The following is a 6,000-nucleotide window of genomic DNA, read 5'->3' as shown; positions in this document are numbered from 1 at the left end:
TTGTGGCAGCAGTGCTAGTCACCATACGCTGCTGGCATTCTAGTGACCTCTGACAGATGCCAGCTGTTTGGAGATATAATATATATATATATATATATATATATAACAGTTATTCAAAACATCTTTAGTGGTTTTTAAAGTGTAAATATATATTTATATTTTATATATTAAGCCACTTGTACTTTTAGCGGAGTATGCACATAACATTGGCATACATCTGTTAGCACTTGGAAATGTAGTATTTTTTCTATGTTGCTGAATTTTTTGTAATGATTTGCGCGCGCACTTGCACTTTAAATGTATGGCATTGGCTGTAAGCAACTGGCCATGTGATCAAGCTGTAAAGGCGAAACGCGTTATGGCGGCGGCAGGCTTGCTGGAATAAAACACGAAGGTTAAAGCACTGAAACCTGGGTCCGTTCTTTCGTCAGCGTTGAGTGTTGGGCTGGGGCAGCTGCCTTAGCCGGTGACGAATTTTCGTACATATATATATATATATATTCGCTGAAAAAAAGGTTACAGTAACTATAACTATATCTATGTGGAAATTTCAGTTACAATGTAATGTTTTAACTAGAAAAAACACTGAAATTCACCAGTTATAGTTAGCTGTAGTAACTATAACTTATGCAGCAAAGTGGCTATAACTCGTGCAACCACCATGCATTGCGAAATTACCCCACATATAACATTTCTTTTGGGAAATGTTGCTGTCATTCCACTCTGGAATGTGATACTCGGGTTGGCATATGGCCCCTCCCTGATGTAAACAACTAACCCAAGTACCTTCAAAATAATCCATTAGTAGTACTAGTTAGGTTTCATGTCATTGGTAAAAGCGGAATTCAATTAGCATGCCATATTCGTGTGACTTCTGATACAGGGATGTATGCTTAAGTTATTAGCTTTAGTTGCACATTCTATGTACAGGGTGGATTTTTGTAGCTGCCTCCATAAGCTCTGGCTAAATTGATTGGAGCACCCTTGACTTTCAGTGCGTGAGTAGATTTTAATTATGATCAAAATCATTGCCTTTTTAAAATCCATGAAGATTTTTTGTGAGTTATTGTTGTTAGTTTGTTTTTGATATGTCTTAGCATTTCACTGTAAGTTGCACTTTGGACCTGACTTAGATCTTGATGGTTTTACTGCCGCCCCGGTCCCAAGTACTGCATTGTGCTGACAGAGGTCTGTCCGCTGTATTTAGATGTTTCAGGTAGAGACAGAAGACGGTGGTCTTCTCTGCTGGCTGGAAGTACTCCATCGCTGTCAGGCTGGCAGGGAAGTGCTGACCCTATTTAGAAGTTCCTGTTGTGCTGGTAGTGTCCTGGCCGCAGAGTCCTGATGGAATGGGGGAATTGTGGCTTGAAGGCAGGTAATTACTTCTTATTTACATCTGAATACACATATATGTTGTGTATATGTCAATATGTCTTTATTACTGTCCATCTAGCACTCTGCTTTATCTTATTTTCTTACTTTTTTCCGCTGTTTTGATTTTGTGCAACTCACTCCTTTTAAGTGTTTTGTCAAGGAACACTATATTATAATTCAAAAAATGGAGAAAGGGGAAATTCCACTTGCAGGTGGAGGTGTGCACATGTATACCATGACCTGAATGGTCTTATATCAAACTTTTTGCTATTTCCATTAATGAGGTCATCATAACTTTATCTTGATTTCAAACAAAATGTATTTGTTATGTTTTCTTTAGTTCTTCAAAGCAAATTGAGTTAATCCATTCTTTTGTGACGGTTTACAACTTTAACATTCAACATCTACCCAATGCATTTCGGGTCAGAGTCGACCCTTCCTCGGGGGTAGCCAAATGTAAAGTATTACGCGCCGCGATCTGTCTGCCAATCGAAATGCCGAGATGTTGAATGTTAAAGTTGTAAACCGTCACAAAAGAATGGATTAACTCAATTTGCTTTGAAGAACTAAAGAAAACGTAACAAATAAATTTTGTTTGAAATCAAGATAAAGTTATGATGACCTCATTAATGGAAATAGCAAAAAGTTTGATATAAGACCATTCAGGTCATGGTATACATGTGCACACCTCCACCTGCAAGTGGAATTTCCCCTTTCTACATTTTTTGAAGTATATGTCAATATGTACATGTATGTAACTTGAACTGCCCATTGTTGTTACATATAGAAATGCATACCATTAACATACACACACCATCCACTGTACACGCACACACACCACAGAATCCGGTGACAGCAGGGTGGCTGAGTGTCATGGTCAAGTAGCAGCAGCACAGCACGGACCTGGACAATGGCGTTTAAGACAGAATCAGTGATGTGACCCTGAAAAAAGGTGAATTTTCACCTCTTTTTCTTTTGTTTCGCCAACTGGAGCTTGGAGGTATCCCTGCCACAGTTGCCTTGACGGAAGTCACTTCATAATTTGGACGGGGGGAATCTCGGCTGGAATTCCTCCAACAACTGCTCCAGCCTTTGACGCTGTCAAAACGGGAGACAGATCCTGGCAGAGTCAGCGAAGCAGTCTTCCTTCCAGTGACCAGCCAACATCTAAATCAGATGGCAGGCCACGAAGACAGCGGGCTGGAAAACTAAAAAACAAAGCAAAGGCGGAACCAGTCCTGCTAAGATATATATCAGGTCCTTTGTTTGTTAGGTTGCAGTGCTTACACTAATGGATTTTGATATTGACCATGTATTGAGGAGATTTGACTGAATGGTGGGGAGCACTACTTAAAAGTGCCATCCATCATCATTGAATTAAGGTCAGTAAATTGTTATTGGTGGTATAAAGGCTTTTTTGTTATTATTATTGTGGTTGGCATATAGTAGATATATGTCTTTTCATGTGTGATTAGCAAGTGTTGAGGTATGTCTCTATCTTCATATTTTGTAGGTTCTACAGGCTGTTGTACATGTTCTGGCAATTATTCTTTTTAGAGTTGTTCTGCCAGGGAGTAGGACTGTTACTTGTTTGGGACATTTTAATATACCATTTTCAAGTATTGTTCCTGTAGGCTCTTGAGAGCTCAGACTGACCAATTTTAGGTCTTGTAAAATATTCATGACTTCTTTTCAGTAATATGGGGAGGTGAGGCGGATATAATTCCTAACACTTTCAACTATTTCATTTTTTTGTAATAACCCTGCCATAGCATGTGCTAGAATAATGTTTTGAGAGTTTCCAGTTTATTTTCTCACTAGTGGTGCTCTTCTTTCTATGAATGTATCCTCTGTAATTTAATAACAGCTTCCTCTTTTGGGTTTGATGTTTTTTTCTGTTTCATTTTATCTGTTGATTTTATAGTATAGAAATATGCATGACTTTAATAAATAAAAATAGGTAATGATGTTAATTTTAACAATTTTACTTTGCAGGTGCACATTTTGACTTATGTTATGGATATTGTCTTCACTTCATTTTAGTTGTAGACTTTTCCTTTTGTGGAACTATTTGGTGCTGATTTAGGCACGCTAAATTCGTTACCGTCTGTCAAGAGGAAAAATGCGTTAGTTGTGTGAAGTTATTTTTTATATCTCAATTTTATTAAGGAGATTGCCTTTTTATTTGTTAACTATGTAAAAGCATTATTTTGAGTTTTTGCTTTGGTTACAATACTAGCTTTCAAGATGGTTATTTCTAAATTTCAAGTGTTTTTTTTCTTGCAGAGGATGCATCTGTAATTTGGATACATAATCATGTAACATAGTTATATTTATTTGTCATCTTAACAAACTTTTACTTATTTATACATTTTGTTTGTTTTACTGATTGTCAAACTTACTTTGTTTGTAGCATTTATTGGTTTGTTGAAGTGTTGCAGACTTCATTTGTAGGTTTCCAATCCGGCAGAGTGACACTGTCCTGTTGTCATTCTTTTTAGGAAACATTGTGTTGTGTTGTTTTGTTGCCTTTTTATAATGCTTGATAATTAGAAAAGTGTTTCTATTTGGTAACTATTTAAGTTTAATTTGATTGGTCGGAGGCTAGTTTAAAGTTTGTTCTATTTGCCCTTTTAACATAACCCCTAATTAGTATTTTTATTATTTATATTATTTGCACATATTTTATATGTGTTCACAAATTTAATGTAATGTTTTTGTTAGAATTGTGTAGATTTTCTGCTATTTGGATGTTCTTTATTGTTTTTGATTTCTTAGTGTTAATGTGTAGGCAATATTTCTAATGTTACTATTTTTGCTTACGATATTGTTGTATTTTAGATATTTTTGTTATCAATATTGTTTGTGAGGTTAGTGTTCAAGTATAGGGTTTCTATATTTATGTTGTTGATATTTTTGGGGCAATATATGTTATTTGTAGAGATCAATATTGTTTTTTTCCCATATTGTGTCATGCACATGTGCAAGCAACATTTTGTAAATTTTGTGGGCCACACTTTGTACATGTGTGAAAAGCTTATGCATACGTAGCGTTTGACAAGAATATTCATTTTAATAGTCATGTGAAGCAATAGATGATGTGACTTTTACGCACAAAAATGTTCATCACAGGCAAATAATCATGAATTGGTCTCTTTTCCTTTATCCTGTCTTTATGTGTGAGAGGGTCACCTAACATGTGTCAGCAGTATCACAGTTGTGATATGACAATAATGTTATTGAAGAGAACATCACAATCATAACCCATGAAACTCTCAGAGACTTTTTTGAATGTGCATTATATTTGATTTGCACCTGTTGGATTCCAACCAGCCCGAGCACTGCAGGAACGTAGCAAACACCAATCCCCTTTCCCTGACCACTGGCCACTCTCAGGATGACCACTATGAGTAAGGCAATGGCCCTGAAAAGAGGGTGGTTTAATGAGACACCAAGTCTACCACCCTTGTGAGTCACTAGGACACTGCTCCCTTCTTCCTTCACACTTCTGCACCTGCAGGGAAGACAACCTTTCATGTAAACATTGTCCACAGGGCAGGTCCCGGTCCCTTATGACCACGCCCCGACATACACATAAACAAACCCTCTTACCGGTTATTTGCGCAGGCTTTGCTTCGTGAAGGCACTCGTGAACACTTAATGCATGAGCGCTGAAACGCTAATAAATGGCAGTGTTCATAAACAGAACGGGAGAACTGTAGCTGTGTCCTTCGTGAAAAGGGGAAAAAAGGACTTAACAAGTTCCATAAAAAAAAACCCTTTGGAAATATGAGGAGCTAAAGGGAACCGGGACGTTTCTTGGCCAGCAGCGGAATCCCCAAACAATCCCAGCGTCAGTGGAATAGCCTTCGCGGAGTGACCCAAAACGTCACTTCCGCGAATAACGACGTGAACAGGCGTCTAACTAAGCGCGCTGTACACAACTCAGTTAACTAACGAACGGTGGCAAAAGCCTTCACACACCGCGTAACCCGTCAACAAGGGAATGGAACGGGATCCCCCGGACACCCACCTCCACAACCGCTGGGAAAGAAAGCACAGGGAATATGGGGAAAACACCAACCCGGGACCTACGCTAAGGTGCACAATAAGGGAACCAGGATGGGAGAAGGAAACAGACAAAAAGGGGCAAGGCAACAGGGTTTCTTCTCACGAGCCCGTGAGAAGACCAGACAAAAAGAGTATCGATCAGCAGTTTAGCGTTCTCGACAGCAGCCAGCAACCGGAATCCAAAATAGGCGATTTCAAGCAACGAGTAAAGGTAGGACTACCCTTTTATCCTACAGGTCATTGATCATGTGATGCCGGGGCATGGTCACTAAAAAAGGACTAGCTGCTCTAAACCCTAACAGCACCCCACTGTTGACTCATGTTTATATATTAGATTATTCTGTTATCAGATGATAGGGCTGAACAGAAAACTAATTCTGCAAAGTGTTTAAGAAATGTGGAAAAATGAAAAAGATGTAGATTGTTTCTATAGGAAAGCCTTTAAGTGATGGTAAAGCGATGCTTCTGAATGGATAGCAAGACTAGGCAGAGGTCTTCAGTCCAGAGTATGTGAGCAAGTGCCATCTCATCATCTAGATCAGTAACTGATTGATT

This window comes from Lissotriton vulgaris, chromosome 6 (genome assembly GCF_964263255.1).
Source record: "Lissotriton vulgaris chromosome 6, aLisVul1.2, whole genome shotgun sequence".
NCBI lineage: Eukaryota > Metazoa > Chordata > Amphibia > Caudata > Salamandridae > Lissotriton > Lissotriton vulgaris.
Note: the sequence above shows the minus strand (reverse complement) of the source record.